The 20,738-nt window shown below is 38.9% G+C and overlaps 1 protein-coding gene and 1 long non-coding RNA gene across 4 annotated transcripts in view; one reads left to right on the top strand and one right to left on the bottom strand.

Annotated features, from left to right (window-relative positions):
• Nucleotides 1–20,738, bottom strand: part of mid2 (midline 2) — a 167,994-nt gene that overhangs the window by 4,199 nt on the left and 143,057 nt on the right. The window lies entirely within an intron of this gene.
• LOC120566739 lies at nucleotides 6,827–8,213 on the top strand. The gene is made up of 3 exons (XR_005640456.1): nucleotides 6,827–7,157; nucleotides 7,690–7,882; nucleotides 8,173–8,213. It is a non-coding gene; the product is annotated as an uncharacterized LOC120566739 (long non-coding RNA).

Below are 20,738 nucleotides of genomic sequence, written 5' to 3'. Positions count from 1 at the left end.
ACACTGGGGCTCTGTCATGCTTTTCCAGGGGATGACTCCTGAGAGCCCGGGCTTGGCCCGAGGTTGGGGAAGGGGAGACACACGTGACGGTAGAGGACAAGCAGACACACGCACAAAGCATCAACTCCAGCCTACACACAAGCAGACATACAGTAAGTGGCCAAGTGGAAATGTTTTGAACCAACGCCAGCAGGATTCTTGTAAATGGAAAAAGTCATGCATAATAAGCTTGGGTTTAAATGGTGAATTCTTCGTATGTGAGAATAAATGTGTATATCCTATATACACAGGGCTGGAAGAATTCTCCAAATGAAACTGAACTCGGGGGTTTGCAAAAACAAAATGGCAGGTGCGCCACTAAAAGGACTCTTGTGCTCAGTTTTAATTGCCATAGTATTGCCAGGCTTGCAAAGCGAACTGTTCCCAATTTTCACACAACTTCAATGAATCATTGTCTGCAACTACTCAACGCTGTCGTGTGATGTTGGGGACCCTTTGGTCTCACATTGCCACACCTATCTCTACAGCATTGTCAAGCATAATTTTTACTTGTGTGTTTTGTGCAAACCATGTCCACAACCAAAATGAGTCACAAGCTCATCAGTGGTGGAAAGTACATTTACTTACGTAATGTCCTTCAGTAATATTTTTAGGTACTTGTACTTTACCTCTGTATTTTCATTTTATGCTTCTTTATACTTCTACTTCACTACACTTCAGAGGGAAATATTGTACTTTTTATTCCATTACATATAAGCTGCACCGACTAATTACTTTTAAGATTTTACAAAAACTAACATATAACATTTTTGAAAAGTTACACATTGTTCTAAACCAGCTGTGACACGAGGCTTCAAGCTAAATCACAATTATGATTTACGTAAACATATAAAAGTTCAAAAGAAGTCATTCTGCATTACTTTTGATACTTCAGTACTTTTTGCTGCAAATTCTTCTAAACTTTTACATTCTACAATGATTACGTCTTTCACCACTGAAGACCATTCGTTTTGCAGAGTCGCCATGCAACGAATAGACCTGAAGTCACAGTGAGTATAGTGGTATTTGCTCGCAGTCCTCAGAGAACATGCCCAATTTAATTTCTTCTGGAGTGCTGCACTGCCGGCATTAATGCGTAAAGAACCAGTGTACGGTGCAATATATCAGCAAGAAGACCAATTTAAAAGAAAGTAGAAGTACAGTGTATGTCTAAGAAAGTTGTGAATGGTTTTACGTCAGCACCATGAAGAGACAACAAACTCACATATTAAATCTACAGAGGTGACACTGATTTATGAGGGGCCGTCAGGGACATTATTCAGAATTACCTCTCGCACACTACTGAAACGGCTCTCACACATACAAATTGAAACGCAACTCTCACACATACAAAAGTGAAACGCTCTTATATATACTACTGAAACGGCTCTCACACATAAGTGAAATGCTCTTATATATACTACTGAAACGGCTCTCACACATACAAATTGAAACGCAACCGCTCTCCACACATACAAGTGAAATTCTCTTATATATTTACTGACTGAAACGCTTTTACACATAAAGTGAAATGCTCTTATATATACTACTGACGCCGCTCTCACACATACAAAATTGAAATGCTCTTATATATACTACTGAAACGGCTCTCACACATACAAGTTGAAACGGCTCTTATATATACTACTGAAACGGCTCTCACACATACAAAGTGAAACGCAACGCTCTCACACATACAAGTGAAATGCTCTTATATACACTACTGAAACCGCTCTCACACATACAAAGTGAAACGCAACGCGCTCTCACACATACAAGTGAAATGCTCTTATATACACTACTGAAACGGCTCTCACACATACAAATTGAAACGCTCTTATATACACTACTGAAACGCTCTTACACATACAAAGTGAAACGGCTCTTCTATATACTACTGAAACGCTCTCACACATACAAAGTGAAACGTTCTTATATACACTACTGAAAGCGGCTCTCACACAATAGAAGTGAAGCGCTCTTATATATACTACTGAAACGGCTCTCACACATACAAGTGAAACGCGGCTCTTATATATACTACTGAAACGCTCTCACACATACAAGGTGAAATGCTCTTATATACACTACTGAAACGCTCTCACACATACAAAGTGAAACGGCTCTCCACACATACAAGTGAAACGCTCTTATATATACTACTGAAACGCTCTCACACATACAAGTGAAATGCTCTTATATATACTACTGAAACGCTCTCACACATACAAGTGAAATGCTCTTATATATACTACTGAAACGCTCTCACACATAAGTGAAATGCTCTTATATATACTACTGAAACGCTCTCACACATACAAGTGAAACGCAACGCTCTCACACATAAAAGTGAAACGCTCTTATATACACTACTGAAACGCTCTCACACATACAAGTGAAACGCTCTTATATATACTACTGAAACCCTCTCACGCGCAATACTGAACTGCTCTCATAAACGCTACTGAAACACTCTCATAAACACTACTGAAACGCTCTCACGCACAATACTGAAATGCGCTTATAAATGCTACTGAAACGCTCATAAAAACGCACTAAAAGCTCTCACACATCACAAAGTGAAACGGCTTTCATATATATATTTTCATGTTTTAATGCTGCTTCCACCGGGACACTATGGTGGCTCGGCATCAATAATAATAATTAATGAATATATATAATATTTATATATAATAACAATGTGCAATAACTACTGTGCAATACCATTCCATATTCACTGTGCAATATATTGCCTATGTGCAACTGCTGCTGATGCTACTATTTCTGTTATCTATTGTTTGTGGATTCTTACTGTTTTTTCTCTTGTACATAGTGTTTTTATTTGTTATTTATTATTGTCCTACTCTTACTGTTTTGTTATACTGTTTTTTTTCTCTATCCACTTTGCTGCTGTAACACTGGACTTTTCCCATTGTGGGACAAATATAGGAATATCTTATTTTATCTTTTCCACCTGATTACATAAAGGTGCATACACATACCACATAGCTAATAATAAATATACAAGATACAGCTTATGACAACGTGCCCTTCCAATTCAGATTACATACGTCTAATAAACATCATACAGAAACTGTTCTTAATGTTTTTATCTGGAGATACATATAAGTATGAGCATTTTCAGAATTTCAGTCCAACAACCGACGTTAGTTAATGTTACGTTCTTGTCTGCCGAGAGCTTGATTGACAACGGTGGCGGTGTTATGGCGAATCAACACATGGCTCATTTGAATATTAAAATTAGCAGGTCACGACAAGAAAATGTAACCAATGAAATTACTTATTTTGACCACGGCTTTTTGACACACATTTTAGCCAATAAGTATTAAACTAACAAGTTAATCTGTCCAAAAGGTGGACCTTTTTGTTATTTTATCAAAAGTGAAGTCAAGTCATTTTATAGCACATTTAAATGAACAACAGTTGACCCAAAGTGCTTTACAGGTAGAGCAGGGAGGGCATAAACAGTATACCTTAAAGATACATTAATCAAGTAAACAAGGTACCATGAATACATTTTGGCAAAAGTAGAATCAAATAAAGTAACATAGAATAAAACAACAATGGAACATTTGTAAATACGAAAGGATAAAGAAAAGATGAGTTCAGTTCATAGCTCTGAATCTTAAAAAAAAAAAAAAAAACATTAGGAATCAAAGGAATTTAAACGCAAAAGTAGAAATGCATCTTCAGATTTGATTTAAAACTAACAATTGTATTACATAAATTGATCTGGGGTGGGAGGGATTTCCAGAGTTTGGGGGGCTACTACAGAGAAGACTCCGTCCCCCTCTGGTTTTTAGGCATGTCCGGACAAATGAGTGTCAGGCTTAGCCGGACTGTCCAGCCTAAAGCCTGAGGAATGGCCACCTTATATATATATATATATATATATATATATATATATATATATATATATATATATATATATATATATATATATATATATAATATTTCACTATAATGTGTGAAAGGATTTCACTATAGTGTGTGAGAGGTGTTTCACTTGGTTATATGAGAGCTTTTCACTATAATGTGTGAAAGGATTTCACTATAGTGTGTGAGAGGTGTTTCAGTAAAACCGGAAGGCATTTCAGTCAAAACGGAAGGTGTTTCAGTAAAACCGGAAGGGCTTCCGTTCAACAAAAATGCGCAATTCACAGCGCGATTCACGTGTTGATCGTCAGCCACATTGTTCGCAAACACTAATGTCTGCCCAACAGCCTGCAAGCAGCCTAACCGAGGCAGCAGCGTTACTTCACACTGTACTTGCGTCAGCGGAGACCATCAGAACCGTTGCAACTTCAAGCCGCGACACACTGGACAGTCACATAGCGTCACTTTCCCCCTCCGGACAGCACAGCAGCATGACACTGCCAACTGCAGCTCCAGTGTGAGCAACGCTTCAGCTCTTGGACATCAGCCACGAGGTGGAAAAGGTAATTATAAATAGTTTTTTTTCTAAATTATTGTTTAATCCAACGCAACGCAACAAGGCATGGTAGTGAGCTAAACAGTTAGCTGTTTGTGTCTCCACTACAAACATGCGCTCACTACCGCAGACCGCTCACTACCACCCTAATACCCGAAGGTCCTAAGAGTCTCAGATCTACTGCAAACTTGGCATAGTTCTTGCAGGGGGCCTAGATAGGTACACTGTCGAATTAGGTGCATGTAAGTGCCAGCAGCTAACTTAGTATTGTTTGTAGCGTGGTTGCTATGGTAACATACGGCAATGTGCCTCACGTGGTGGTACGTCAGCAGGTAGTAAAATCAGCTGTTCTTCACCTGGTGTGTATTGACTTGATGTTTTTAGGACTGTAGGAACATTTCACTTCTTGTGTTTTTAGCAGCAATAAATATACACAAACCAGCATTCCTCTACTAAATGTTTCTTCATCATTTCTGCACTGCTGTTACACCAAGCATAATCTAATGTTGTTATTTGGCCATATTGGTTGTTTGCTACTTGAACAGTGCCATATCTTAAACTAATGTTACTGACTGTTGTTACTGTTGTCTGTTGTTACAGACTGTTACAGTCTGTAAATCCTCTGTTATTTTCTGCCCTACACTGAAGCAATAATACATTTACCAGTGATGATCTTCACTGCATATTACTGCTGTGATTAAATACATCCTTCATCAGTATTTGAGTCAAATTGCTAAGTAAAAATACTGATTATAAATAAAACTACTTTTATGTATGCCCCTTTTTTGTCTTAGCTTATTTCTCATCTACAGTACAGGCCAAAAGTTTGCGCACACCTTCTCATTCAATGCGTTATATTATTTATTTTCATGACTATTTACATCGTAGATTCTCACTGAAGTCATCAAAACTATGAATGAACACATATGTAATTATGTACTTAACAAAAAAGTGTGAAATAACTGAAAACATGTCGTCTTATATTTTAGATTTCTCAAAGTAGCCACACTTTGCTTTTTTATTAATAAGGGAAATAATTCCACTAATTAACCCTGAGAAGGCACACATGTGAAGGTAAAACCATTTCAGGTGACTACCTCATGAAGCTCATTGAGAGAACACCAAGGGTTTGCAGAGTTATCAAAAAAGCAAAGGGTGGCTACATTGAAGAATCTAAAATATAAGACATGTTTTCAGTTATTTCACACTTTTGTTAAGTACATAATTCCATATGTGATCATTCGAGTTTTGATGCCTTCAGTGAGAATCTACAATGTAAATAGTCATGAAAATAAAGAAACACATGAATGAGAAGGTGCGTCAAACTATGGACTGTATATCTCAGCATAAAGGAATGACCTTATTGCATATCCCCTTTTCACGTTACATTTATGTCACTCAAGAAACACCAGTCCCATTTCAAGGTGGCTGCTGAACTCTGACCTTGGCGATTGTCACCTCAGTTGACAAATTATAACCTTCCATGCCCTGTCCACAGCCTACAATATCTAATGAGTCTGTGTTAAAGGGAAGGGCAGACATGTGGTTTTTCATGGTAGATTTATGGCTCAGAGAGAAATCACGTATATAAGAGTGTTCAGGGCTTGAAGTGATAAAATTGGTTACATGAATATATTTGACCAAAATCTGAATATTAATGGGTTAAATATAACTGATATTGATAACCACTACCCATTATTTACTGTATATAATATTGATAGCGGGTGGTGGTTAGTATTTTGTATTGTATTTCCTATAGCAGTATGACATTATTGTACTGGCTGTTTTCATGTGTTCTGAGTAGTGTGCAAACAAGGTCCAAAATCATGGTTACACAAACATGGACACATCCTTTCTGATCCTTAGGACTGGGACCACCAGACTGTTTTAGAACGCATCAGGGATGGCTTTGGTGAGCACCTTCCAGGGACGTCAGGTAAATGCCTCTTTTTCCTCTTACTTTCATGATTATTACAAACATTTGCTATATTTGCATATTTTTAGTATGAAGCGTTGTTTTAATCTGCCCCTGTTTGCCCTGTTACAGTTACTGCATTATGTGATAAATTCAAAATCAGGTCTTTCTGTATCTGTTTTCAATTAAAATCCCTCTGCAGTTTCATAAAACATTTGCAGGAATGTGTTGTGCAAAACTTTGATTTGCAACATTCCCACATTGCCCTTGAAATTTGGCTACTGTCATCTTGTGAAACATGTATGGTACTATACAATCCAGTTTTCTGAATTTGGATAGTCACACTGAAAAGGAAAAGTCAGTATTTTTCACCCTGGACCAAGCAAAATTATATTGCTTAATTTATTAGATTAAGTTATTGGAAATGTACATCATCCTTGGCATGCATATTATATTGCAGCTCACTTCTCCATTCATGTTTTACACCTAGCTTTTTATTTGTTTGTGTCAACCACGGCCCTGGTCATCATTCGAGACCCGGCCTTTAATTGACAGCCAGTTTTTGTTTGCCGAAATGTGGTATTTATCAATATTGTTTTTCCTTTTATGCCATTGTTTTGCAGCTATAAGAGAGGACTGGTAATACATTGCTGGCAAAGCCATTGCTGTGAGCTTGGTACATGGCGGTCCACCACCAAACTTCCTCTCTCAGACATAGCTGACACAGAACTCTTGGAAAAAGTCAAAAAGGTCAGTTGATAGATTTTGAATGTTATACTGAATTAGTTTACATTAAAAGGTTCTCTTGTTGTTTTCCCTTTTGAAAAGGAGTATCAGCCCACTTTTTCCATATTATGTTGTAGTTTGAATACCACCACTATTCAACGGACAAGTGTCGACAGCAAAGCATATTTTCCCTCTTATTTATCGCATTGTAGCAATGTACAACCCTTGAGGACCTTGAAAAGTCAAATGCACCTTTGCTTGACTACTTGGCCAATGCAGGATGTCTCAGGGCCTATGCGGTCGATAAGAGACAGGGATCTGCTGAAATTGTCATGTTTCAGGTCATCCACAGAGTTCAAAGTCCATTTCAAAGGTATTCAGTGTTAGTTGTTGTACAGTCAGATCAATCTCAAAAGGAGTCATAATTTTAACCATTGACCAACAAGGTGTAAGACTAGCTTCACAAAATCTATTGTGTTTGTATAAAACCAAGGGACAATTTGACAGTGTACAATTGAATTATGGATTGCACAATTATTCCATGTTGTTTGTACAGATTCTGTGAAGGACTGAAAACTCTTTGGGTTCAGGACCAAATACGACGACATCCAGACAGCTTTCGACCCCTGTTCTGCTATGAGCTGTGGATGATCTTTTCAGCATTCGTCTCTCTCCAGAAGGGAGCAACAAGAGAGCTGCTGACGAGATGGTCGTTACTTTCTGGAGGGACTATCTCCAAAATGCAGAGGGTAATTAATGGTTTAATGGTCATCTGTTTTTTTTAGTATCATTGTTTTTATTTTATTCTCTTGGTAGTCATAACATTATCACAAAGCAACCTGCGAATGTTGAAAGATGAAAGACCTGTTATAAATGAATTGCTATAAGAGGCATTCAGATTTTAGACGCTTTGGTTTTGAGAAGTGAAATACTCTTACTGGACAATTTATTCAGTATCAGCTGATGTTAATTGCTTTAGAGATGATTCACATACATGTTAATTGGACCAACTACCACTGATAATGTTTTTCTTTTATAGAAGAAGAAGGGCCATCCAAACTAGAGAAGATATTGGCCTTCAACTGGCAGGCATCTGACCAGTTCATTCACAAAGGAGATGATGGCTTCTCTACATCAATGTTCCCTCTTGCCAACAGATGTGTTAACTGCATCAACTTGCCACTACATGTGTCTTACCAACTGTTCAAGGAGAAGTTTGACTTTGCAAAGGGAACACATATGGGTTTGGCAGGGCATGAACATGTCATGCTCTGAAAACTGTTTCTGTCTGTGTCTCACTTTCTCTGTTTGTCTCTACCTTTCTGCTTGTCTGTCTGTTTTCTGAAAAAGTTTCAAACAAGAGTTATTATTTTCACTTCTGAATGCCGTATGCAATATAACTTATGTATTTTATATAGTTTCACCACGATTCAGTTGACTCAGTCAGCCTATGTTTTAAAACATATTTACATTTTAACGGCATGTTTCATATTTTTACCAAACTTTTTACCAAATGTTAATTTATTTTTCATAAAATGTTTTACGTTTTAACAAAACTTTAATTCACAGAATACACTGCACAAGTGAAGAAAACATTTTAACAAACCTTAACATAACTCCTATGCTATTCACTTAAAGGAACACACCGACTTATTGAATTTAGCGTATTCGAGACACCACTTAGAATTAGACAAGTCGATACATACCCTTCTCATCTCAGTTGCGGGTGCTGACGGCTCCAGCAGCATCAGGCCAGCACAGAACATCAGGTGAATGGTTCCAGTAATCCTACTGCTCGAAAGTGACAAATAGAACACAACATGTTCCTATTTAAATGTTGTGATTTATAGAGTCACAGTAGCGTGTACCAAAAAGCGTAACATGAGACACAGCCACTTATTCTATTAACAAACCGGGAACTATATTCTCAGGCGGAAGAATATAGTACTTGGGCGGAGTGATATGCTCGCAGCAAGCCTGTCTGAGAATATAGTTCCCGGTTTGTTTACTGTTAGAAGACGGCTGTGTCTCATGTTATGTTGTTTTTTTGTACATGCTGTGACTATACAAATCACAACATGTAAATAGGAACATGTTGGTGTTATTTTGTCACTTTTGTCACAATTCGGAGCAGCAGGCTAGTTGGAACCAGGTACCTGCAGGATCTGTGCTAGGCTAAGCTAATGCTGGAGCCGGCCAGACAGCGCGTACAGCACGCACGGAGATGAAAAGGGTATGTATCGAATTTGTCTTTACTCTGGGGGTTACGGGTTATAGCTAAATTCCCAATAAGTCGGCGTGTTCCTTTAAAAAAAGTGAAGAAAAAACATCTATTCCATGGTCCCCATCATTTTCAAGTGGGTTTACTTGTTGAATAATGTTAGTTGTGGTCTCATTAATAGTTACATCTATGTCTGGAATTACAACATTATTATTGGTTTGAAGTTCAGGTAATGGCCCTTCTTCATCAATGCCATAGTAGTTATCAGCATCAAAAATGCTGTTTAGAGCTGGATGGATTCCTGCATTATTAATGACACCTGAATGCCACAGCTGGAGAGGTGTCTGCCCCCTGGTGTGGAGAGGTCATGGTGGTTCTATTGATTGATTGATTGATGAATTATGTTACTGCTCTTTCAATCCTTGGTAAATAAAAATAATGCAGACAAAATAAATGTAGTTCATTCAATGAATCCAGTACACCCTGTTCCTCCATGAAGTTAAAGATGTTTATAAAGTGTCTAGATACAACACTATTGAGTTCTGCCCATATTCTCTCAATCCTTTGGTTGTGTACTGATAAACCTGTAATAACACTGTTCAATCATCTTCTTTCCAACATAAAACAGGCAACATTTATATTTTCCTTACCATGATCACATCTGACCCTTAAGGGCAAGCTATATGAGCACTATTTTACTAGTATTTGGTAAAGCTTTTTTGTAGTTTATGCAAAATGTTGTGCGTGTAAGCAAGTTTTTCAGTAGTGTATATGAGAGCATTTCAGTAGCGTTTATGAGAGTGTTTAAGTAGCATTTATGAGAGCGTTTCAGTAGCGTTTATGAGAGCGTTTCAGTAGCGTGTATGAGAGCGTTTCAGTAGTGTTTATGAGAGCGTTTCAGTAGCGTGTATGAGAGCGTTTCAGTAGTGTATATAAGAGCGTTTCACTTGTATGTGTGAGAGCGTTGCGTTTCACTTGTATGTGTGAGAGCGTTGCGTTTCACTTGTATGTGTGAGAGCGTTTCAGTAGTATATATAAGAGCATTTCACTTGTATGTGTGAGAGCGTTTCAGTAGTATATATAAGAGCGTTTCACTTGTATGTGTGAGAGCGTTTCAGTAGTATATATAAGAGCATTTCACTTGTATGTGTGAGAGCGTTTCAGTAGTATATATAAGAGCATTTCACTTGTATGTGTGAGAGCGTTTCAGTAGTATATATAAGAGCATTTCACTTGTATGTGTGAGAGCGTTTCAGTAGTATATATAAGAGCATTTCACTTGTATGTGTGAGAGCGTTTCAGTAGTGTGTGCGAGAGGTAATTCTGAATAATGTCCCTGACGGCCCCTCATACTGATTCTTATCATCTTGTCACAAACACGCGCACGCACACACACACACACACACACACACACACACACACACACACACACACACACACACACACACACACACACACACACACATGCTGTAAGATTGTATATTACAGAAAATAAAGACAGGACAAGATAATGGCACATTATATCCCAAAGACTGGATTTCTTAGCAGTGTCTGTAATACAGTAACAATTAGAGATGTTTTCAACTGTCTGCAGACGTGATAAGTGTTCTCTGTTTGAGTGCCTGGAAGCTGTGCTTTGTTACGAACTGGGAAGTCTTTAATGGAAACTTGTAAAACACAAAAAAGAGCGGAAAAAAGGGGAGCGAAATAAAAGGGACTACTGTTGGGGGAGCATTTATAAAAAGCAATTTAATTCCGACTTCATTTCACCGGGTCCTTGTTGGAATACTTGCAGTGGGATAGCATCTGGGTAATCGACTTTATTTCAATTCAGTCAATTTCACTCACTTTTTTTCCTGGCTCACATTTTTGCTGAGGGATAGATTGAGCTGCCTCTGTAATGAGGTAGATAGAAAAAAAGATCCATTTTACTGCATAACTAAACAATTACTGCAGTAGAAACAGCATTATCAGGGACATAGAGAGCTCTCTAGAGTTCCAACCTTATATCTTTTCACATTTGCACATCTCTGTTGAACTTGCAAATCATTCCATGTCATTAAAATGCATGGCTGTGTGCCACTTGGCTTCTAATGACTGATCCATATGTAATGTCGTATGTAATCCAACAGTGCTGACTACTAAAACACAGATTTACACTGGCGAGATTAAAAATGCATAAATCATGTAACATGGTTATAGCATAGCAGTCGTATGAGGTGCATAGCAGGAATTCCTGGCAATGTGTATTACATCTTGTTTTCTCGCCCCTCACTGGGCAATTCTTGGCTCTTTCTACTCAACTTCTACAAAAACTGCAAATGTCTTTGTTTAGTAAAGAGCAAAGACAAACAGTAATCACTGATCTTCTCCAACTTCACCCTTTAATGAACTCGACAATCTTCAGAGACCAGTGCTAGAAAAATCTTTTTCAGTAAGGCAAGTAAGAATTTCACTGTGATTAAGGAGCCGTTTTTGGAAGGAAAGTTTCTGTGATGGTTAGTTAGAGTAAAAGCATGTGAAAGACCCCCCCATCTCCCCAACAAGTCACTGTCAGTACTATTGGTTGTGTGTGTAAAAATTTAATCATTCATTAAAACTCAGGCCCTTTCTTAATGATACTGATAATGATTAAGTGTTCTTTAGTCCTGTATCAAAGCACGTATTGCAGAATAAAGGACTTGAAAGCATTATCAATTATTATCAAGGTTTCCTTGGTGAGGTGCTATGCTCAGAGCTCAAATTCAGTCTGTCTATCTTTGAGAAAAATAAATTTGCAAATAAGCAAACAAAAAATAAAAACAACTTCCCAGCCAACTGGCATTTTAATACACTCCCAATCTCCCCTCCACCTGATGGCATTTTCACCTGCTCAGTGAATGAAGGAAGGTGCTTTGAGCTGGCAAACACATCACACAACTCTTTGTTGTTAAGCCCCAAAAGCCAAATGACAAAACATCGTGATTTAATGCTGTTTAATGTTAATCTCAGTTCTAATAAGCTTGCTCTCGGCAGTCCACAGTGAAAAGGTGACTTGTATCAATGACAGCCAAGCTGAAATATGTAATGTTTTAAAGGAGGAGGGTGACGACGTGGAAAAAGTTAAAGATAAAAGATTCAACCTGTTCTCTGCACTCAGCCCCAAGCCCATTGGTTCTTAAGTCAATCTATGAAAATGAGTCACAAATATGTAGTTTCATTTTTAAACACTGATAACCACTTTCTAAAACAGCGGAGCACTGTAGTTTTTTTTTTTTAGCAATGTTACTCAAACAGGAGTAAATAGTGCATTTGTTGGGGACTATTTTCAGCCGCAGTGCAGTGAGTAGTAAGTAAATTGATTGTAGTTTTTAGTAGAGCCAGACCGGCCGATATTAGGCATTTTCCAAACTATCGGTATTGGCATTTATATTGGCCTATAAATGAATATTTAAAAAATAAAATAAAAACGGATGAAACACCCTTCAACCATGTTATGTGTTGGTGTTGCATAGTTTGTCCACCAGAGGGCGCTCTACAATGTCCCTGTTAGCGACACTCTTTGATTTTTGTTGTTGTTATTGTGTTTTTGTTCAAAGGACTTTAAGTTTAATATCTTTATTTTAATTTAATTTTTAGTTTATTTTTAAACTGCATTATCATATTATTTTAGTGAGGATTCATAAATAACTACAAATAACTAACTGGATTTGTTTTTTAAATATCGGCCAATATATCGGATTTTTAAATCACCAAATATTTGGATCGCTATCTGCCTTAAAAATTCTTTATCGGTCTGGCTCTAGTTTTTAGTCGTTTCATGGGATTTGTTGAAAAAAAGGAAAAACATACAAATATCACCAGCCTTATCCTTTAAGTAGGGCTAGGAACATGATGTCCATTTTACTGCAGTTCCTACTGCTTGCTGATAGAGTTGGAGAGAAGTTCCTACATTATTAAGATTCTGATACCAAAAGGGTGCTGCTCTACCCCTTTATATGTTAATCTATTTTAAAGTGGGACCTTTCTATCCTCGACAAGAAAATATGTCAGAACCAGTTTGTCTTCGCTTTTCCTCTCCTGTTCTTTTTTTGTAGATACTTTGTCAGCATTTTTTGCCTTTGTTTGACATTTCACAGCAGAGATAGACAGGAAACATGGTGAGAAAGCACAAACAGGTTACTAATAATCCTAAACGGAGTCGAAGTAAAGAGAGCAGGACATCGCCCATTAGTTTGTGGTCTGCCGTTTTGAAGCCAGCAGTCATGTAACAAAGGTCTCTCACCAGAATCAAACCAGGGACATTGTAATCACAGAATACATGTATGCATAACATACAACTATTCCATTGGGACACCTCTGTCCTCTCATTTTCTATCGTCCTCTTCACATCTTTCTCTTCTTCTTTTCCCAACACCTCTCTCTCCTCTTCCCTCGCTATCTCTCCACCTCCTACTGTTTACTTTGGGGGCTGTGTGGTGTCTTGAGGCCTGTCATCAGAGATGCATGCAGGTCCTTTAACAGGAAGTTTAGAGGTACCCTGGGGCATCTTGACATGTGATATTTTCAGACTGGATTTTACTCAACACAGGGACTGGGATCTGAGAAATACACACACTGTACATGCCCTCACACACACACACACACACACACACACACACACACACACACACACACACACACACACACACACACACACACACACACACACACACACACACACTCTGGGGTGTTTGCTGAATCCCTGCTTCATAACATGGATGCCGAGAATAGTTTACCAACAGGATGGCTGCCATTATAAAGTCAACAGTCCAGTGTTTGACTGTCAGCACTGTAATGCATTCAGATTAGCTTTTGTTTTGACACAAACAATATGCTCACTCAAAATAGAGCTCAGTCTTCACTTGTAAACAATAGAGCTGCTAAATAAAGACATATTTAAGAGTGAATTTATGCTGTTGGTACTCCTACAGTACTTCACACCATCCTGCAGCTTTGGACTACAAAATGACAAAAGTAGATGTTGATGTTTGGTGGCTTTCCACTGTGGGACAGGTGCTAGCAGGATGCTGGGATCTCAACTTGATTATTTGCTTACAATAAAAGCACACAATCGTATGCCAAGGAGAATTTAACCAGAGTTGGCCCCTTTTCAAATGCACCATTCACATTTACACAACTAGGTAAATAAATCATGGTTTTACCTTCCTGTAAAATGACATTTAAAAACCTGTGAGGAAAGCAAATATCAGTGCGCACGGAAATGCAATACAATATTCCACATCAACAGCCTTCACAGAACCTTCAAAACATCTTTAAAAACAGATGTTCTGGCCTGGGTACATGTGCTGGATTTATAGCTGAGAAAATCATATCTTGTTGTTGACTTCCACCTGCACACAAAATAAACACTATGAACGTTACAGATGTTTCCGACCGGACCTGATAGTCACTGCCCACAGTATGGAATAGTAAGCTCAGAGAAGAGGCAACACAGATACAGACACATCCTGCATAATAATACTGTAAGACCACCTGAAAATCTATAAGCTGCTGATACTACTCAGTCTAAATTTGAACACATTCCTCCATCGTTAATTAATAAACTGCTTTCCTCTCCTACTGCAACTTTGTTTCTTGTTGGTATGAATTCATCACTGAGAGAGACAGCCAATTAAAAAGCATAAACAGAGCACAGTCTAATAAAAGCTGTCCTGATTAACGTGGCTTCTTCTTCTGTCAAATGCCACTCTAATAAGTTGTGACCAAACTCGGATGCAACCTTAATTCAATTTCATGCTTATGAATGCCTGATTGGAATACAGTGCTATGAACACAAATATAATGATTATGTAGCCAACCAGAAGATGCGGCTTTGCCTTTTTAATGTTAAAATGGCAGGACACATGCTTGGATTTTTAATTAATTGGATAGGCTTAATTATTTTTGTTTTTGATACAAAATGAATGTGTATGTATATATATATATATATTATATATATATATATATATTAAAAAACTGTGCAAAACCTGAGCCTTATGAACAGAAAACAAGTGCTTTTATTTTGTGTTTAAATAATATTACAGTTTGATTGTTGACTTCAGATTTAGAAACTATTGTTGGACTGGCACAGTGTAATCTTGCTATGTGCATTGCTCAGGCATGGACTGTATTAATGGGTAAAAAGCAGTGGATTGAGTGCACTCATGTCCGCGGACACTCATCCCTGCAAAGTGCTATTTGGTGTCTTCTATTCGTTCAACGCTCTCCTCTCACTCTCAATCTGTCACTTTTCATCCACTTTCATACTCTCTCTGTCTCTTTGTAGGTTCCTCCCTTCACTTTAGAGGGCAGTTATGTAGAAACCTGGTCACAGTTCGCTCTGAGGTAATAGCAGAAGTATGGTCATAGCAATAAAAGGTCACACACACACACACACACACACACACACACACACACACAAACACACACATGGATGAACACACTCTCTTCTTAACTGACTTCTTCATCATACTATATTCATACGCATTTCAAGAAGCCATGGGTTTCTTCACGTTAGCTATGAGAATGTAACAGCACAGTGACACTTCTACGGCATATACTAACTACAGCTGTGAGCCACTAAGGGTTCAATGAGTGGTTTCCTTGGAGCGACCTAAAAAGCCTTCGAAAGCTTTAAGACTTCACAACAGGATTTTAAATGTTGTCTCCATCAAGCTGACTGAATTGCACGAGACAGGACTGCAGCAGAGGCGTGAAGCCAGTAAAGAAGTACTTCACCGATTTCACATTGCAGTCCTATAACATTGTCGGACTCATGGTGGAGTTAAAACAAAAAGGGATATAATCTTTTTACAAAGTCTTCTTCCCTGTTGCAACACGACCACTGACAGTTCAGTCAGAGATTTGTGTGTTATGCTAGCAGCATCTAATGTCGCCTTCGAGCCGCTAGCCTTAAGCAGAGATGGAGGAGCGTGCTACAGAGGTCTCACTTCTTTCTAGTTCCACATCCGCAGATTTTATTCATTTGTCAAACAGTAGCTTGTAGTTTTCAGTTCCCAATGACAGTGACTCAAGTGACATCACTTGAGGGAATTCATCAGACTTTGGCCCTGAGGGTCCAGCACAGCCCCAACTGGGGGCTATACGAAGGAGACAGGATATTATTCCTCGCTTTTAAAAGATATAGTGTTATGTTTGGCAGTGATACTCAATACAGGAAACATGACGATGCACAACATTTTTATTAATTCTTCAGGTTTTCGTTTCTCTTTTAAAGTGTCGTTAATGGCCACAAGTGAACGATTTATTTCTGCCATTGACCGAGTTATTTCGGCTTGTTTTTCCAGCCCCTCTGCTGTCAGGAGACAGGGTTGAGGTGTCCAGCACTGGTCATGGAGGACACGCGCTCTTCCTCACAGCTGTTGCCTCGTTCTGACTCATGAAAAAAACACGAGTAAAATAAAAGATACTACATAAACTCCGATACTGTGTGTTTATTTACATATAGGTACACCATGTAGGCCTAAGAGATTACAATATAAGCCTGTATATTGTCATGTCAAGGGTGTATAAATTAAATAAACTTCAGCTGGAGTCCGATTTACTACGGCAACAGTGTTGACCGCATCAGTGATCTCTTTCCGTTCCGTATTCTTTCTACAGCCTTTAATAACAGTTTTCAGGCTGCCAAATAGTACACACATTGGTGCAAATGAACCTGAGATATCAGGGTTTCAATCTCCACCTCTGAAAAGTGCCGCTTCTTAGCCGGATTATGTCTCGCCATGTCTTATTCTAGGCCTCAAAACCTAGAATATATTGGGGCGTGATAATTAAATTACGATCGTTTCCAGCCACTGCATTTATCAATGTACGACCATTCTTACACTGTGATTGGTGTGATACGAACGTTTCATGAATCACACATGAAGCCTGTCGTAACAGGATTTCTGAGCTCATATCTGCGCTGGTTTCTACATTAGGTTGATAAATGAGGACCATTGTGTAGCTCCCTCTGAAGCCACCAAAGGCCTTTCATATAGGGTGACCAGACGTCCAAAAGATTCGGGACAGTCCCGATATCCAAGCTGTTGTCCCGAATCCCGAATCCTGCCCTAATTGTCCCGAAAATTAGAGCAAAGTCTCAAGAGCAGACTCTTGAGTAGTTCTAGTCTGATAGAACATTAAAAACTGTTCATGGTGATTGAGTCGTCCTGCGGCCAGCTCCCGGTCTGGCAGATGTTCCAGGGCACTCTGCCTGCGACCCACTTCCAATACCGAAAGTCCTCCTCGTCTCCAAAATAAAAGCCCCCATCCCCGTCAGGAGACAACGGGGTGGCATCACAGCTGAGGGACGCAACAGTCTGGGGTGAAATACTATAATAGTATAAAATAATAATTACAAAAAATACAACCTTTGTGTCCCCTTTTGATGTTATAGAGTAGATGAAGAGAGTGCAAGTTGCAGCCATGAGGCCAGGGAAAGTGCACGTGCAGGCAGCCAATAAAAATAAATCATTTTGGTGCGGAGTTTTGAAATTCATGTTCACCCCCCCCCCCCGCCCCCCCAAGTGCCTCGTCCCGAATTTTACCCATTCTCATCTGGTCACCCTACTATATACGCAGTAGTGCTCACCAGGTCTTGGTAAGTAAACTTGTAACATTGGTGCTGTTCCCCTTTCTGTTCCTGGGTACCATGATGATGATATTATACCTTCATCATCTACCTTAATTTTTTCACGATTTTCTTAAATAGACAGTATATTGTTTGGACACATGCATTTGACAAGCAGAACATTTTTAAACCAATGCTTAAGGTCTTTGGGGCTAATTTGGCTGTCTCTGCTGCTGTAACATTTAATCAACTCCACATAAGTTGCTGCATTTGACCTTTCTCATAAAATTGCACAAATAGCTACAAGCAAAAGTTATTCCAGGTGTCTTCATAGCGATGCTGAGTAGGGTCCTTGAAGGCAGATGCAGTAGCAGCAAAACATTGTCTTGTTCTCCTTTCCCTCTACCAGACAAACACACACATTTACATATCCACAAAGGTGTATACAAACTGAGTTTGTGTTTACATCTATGTCGGATTACAGTACACATCTGGGCTGTCCTTGCAATGAGACCAAAAGCTGTGGCATCTTGAGGTGAAAAGATTTACCTCTCAGGTGAATTGTCAGATAGAGATTGAAGAAAGGGCACCAGAAGAGGAGATCATATGCCATAGCCAGGGGTAACAGAGGACAGCAGGCCAAGAGAGGGGTTAGAGAGGGACATAATGTAGGAACATGCAAAGATTGAGGCCAAGACATTGCATAAGAGAACAGACTTTAACAATGCCTCTTGAAGTCCAGGACCAGGACAAAAAAGAAGGCCTGTGTCAAATTCTTTCATTTCTTGCCAACATGAGCAGTTCCCATGAACTGTGTTTCAGTTGTTAACAATCAGTTGGTTGTTAAGAGAGATGAGGACACATGTGTTGTGATGCAAAACTTCAGGTGTGTGAATGAGCTTTTCCTTAACATCGTATGTCCTTGTTGTTATGTCCTCTGAGGTACCGTTAAACTAGAGCAATTTATTCTCTTGCAACATCTGTGATTGCAGAGAAAACTGTTCAGATGTACTGTATACTGTAATATACTGTAATTGACATTATACAGTTGAAAAAACAGCTGGCAGTGCACTGATGTGCTTGCCTTTGTGGTGCAATATTGACACCGTTTCATTCAAATTTGTGTTACACATATACATACATACAGTGCAGCATTTATGGGTGTACATGAACAGACATGGCTGTGATGCACTACTTTCCAGTATCTGCACTACTGCCTTCTTTGCTTTGCAAGCATCTGCCTGAAATATATGATGAGCTTAGGCTAAAAGCCTCCAGAGCCTCTCATCTTAAAAAATGTGACAGCAGTAAACCCTCCAATCTAGCCACAGACAGAAAGAGAGACTTCAAGTGCAAGGAAAAGAACTTGTGGTTCTCAGCTCAAAAGCTTGCTACTAGAGCTCGAACACGAGCGGTCTCGAGAGAAACCCTATTAAGCCTGTCAAAGTGAGATATTTGTGATCAGTTTTGTTGCGACCCATTTTAATCCAAAAACACTGCATGGCTTCACCAGAGCAGATGAGCGAGGCACTTGAATCTGAATACCGATCCCTCTGAGAAGAAGAGGGAGGAGGGAAGAGAGAGAGTGGGAGATAAGAGAACAAATGAGAGACAAGGACGTAGGAACAGACTGACACATGCACAAACACACATGATGTGGTGACATGATGCCAAACCACAATACCTCAATCATGGATAGAAATATTGAATATTTTATGTTTTTGATGGCTTTGATGGCTCTAAACCAGCACAGCAGAGAGAAATGCCGGTGTTAGAAAAATTGTGATTTACATCATTCTGTCTCGTTAATATTAAAACTGTTTGCATAAGAATACAATATTATACTGATTACTCTTTTCTCTCTCTGTTAAATTAAACTGTTTGCATAGTAAGAAACCAAAACACTGCTTGCTCTTGCAAGATACCATGGAACTATTGGCTATCTTGTCTGAGCACGGTATGATAGTGAGGAAAGAACATGCACTCCCTGACCAGATAAGGGAGACGTCATTGACTCTGACCAGATAACAACTGACGACATCAACTCTGTATTATGATTGTATTTCACTCATAAATAAGCCGATGTAGAGGGCTTCCAGTTAGACATTTTCTGTACTATTCTGTAGTGCGGTAACTGGCTCCTTGTTGTTCGCAAGTAAAAATGAACTCTGAGAGACTCTTCAGTGTTTCTGTCTATTCTTGATAATGTAATTATTCTAACAGCCGGTTGCCAATCACAGGCTCAAAATCTCAACCCAACTTAGCCGTGGGTGGACAAGCTTTCCCCCCTGATAGCACCGGCTGCCAGAGAAGAAGATGACAGACAGTGGGAGTGGAAAAGGAGAGAGAGGGGGAAATTCTCTTTTATCATTGTACTGTACACTGACACTGGGCATTATATACTGCACTATATTGTACTGATTAACACGGATGGTAATGGGAACAGAGAGGACAGAGATTTGTTTTTTAATTTCAGGTTGCTGTGGATTTAAATGGATTCTGCTCTCCTAGAAATTACATTTATATAATGTTAATTTTTGTCATTGCATGCATACATTGCTGCCTAGATTATGTTAACAGACAGTGTTTTTCTGACATTTTTTGCACCGCGGCACGTCATAGGGAGGTCAGGCTGGAATGTGGGCTTACAGAGTGCCTTGGTCTACATTCAGAGAACCAAACCTGAGAACTAAACAAAGATCGTTTTCTATCCTCTACCTAGTGCTTTCAGTGCCTAAACATAACCATAAAAATTTCAATACTGCTTTAGTTGCTTTGAGCAGATATT

This window comes from Perca fluviatilis, chromosome 10 (assembly GCF_010015445.1).
Source record: "Perca fluviatilis chromosome 10, GENO_Pfluv_1.0, whole genome shotgun sequence".
NCBI classification, from domain to species: Eukaryota; Metazoa; Chordata; class Actinopteri; order Perciformes; family Percidae; genus Perca; species Perca fluviatilis.
The sequence above is the reverse complement of the archived record's forward strand: the minus strand, read 5'-3'. Positions and strand labels throughout refer to the sequence as shown.